This window comes from Nannospalax galili, unplaced genomic scaffold, assembly GCF_000622305.1.
Source record: "Nannospalax galili isolate Female #2095 unplaced genomic scaffold, S.galili_v1.0 scaffold5707, whole genome shotgun sequence".
In the NCBI taxonomy this organism is placed as follows: domain Eukaryota; kingdom Metazoa; phylum Chordata; class Mammalia; order Rodentia; family Spalacidae; genus Nannospalax; species Nannospalax galili.
The window spans coordinates 18,659-19,261 of record NW_008356553.1 but is presented as its reverse complement, the minus strand read 5'-3'; positions in this window follow the sequence as shown (position 1 = coordinate 19,261).

Below are 603 nucleotides of genomic sequence, written 5' to 3'. Positions count from 1 at the left end.
TTATGTGTATGAGTGTATTGCCTGCATGTAAGTAAGTGCACCCGTGTCATGCAGTGCCAGCGGAGGACAGAAGAGGCCATCAAATCCCCTGGAACTGGAGTTACGGACAGTTGTTAGGTGCCATGTGGGTGCTGGGATTCGAATCTGGATCTTCTGCAAGAATAACCAATGTTCTTAACTGCTGAGCTATCTCTCCAGCCCCCCCTTTTTTTAATGTAACAAAATGAATATTTTTAACATATTTGAGTATCTGACCTACTCTTCCCTTGATGCATTTCTAAAGGTGGTGGGGAGAGGGATTCAAAGAATATACTTATCTTTAAATCAACATTGCCTCTCTGCTCTGTGTGGGGTGTTGTGCTGTGCCCTGAGAATGACAACGAATGCAGCAGCTCTGTGACACCTATAGTGGGAAAGAAGTGTGAAGCAGTCACACAAATAAACGTGTAACAGCAACACACGGTGCACATTAGGAAAAATAGAGGGTCACACTCAATGCTCAGAAATTCCTAATATTTCAAAAATATATATTAAAATATATCCAGGTGAGAAAGTACAATATAGTCCTTACAATTTACTTTATTTAAGGCACGGTGTATGGGT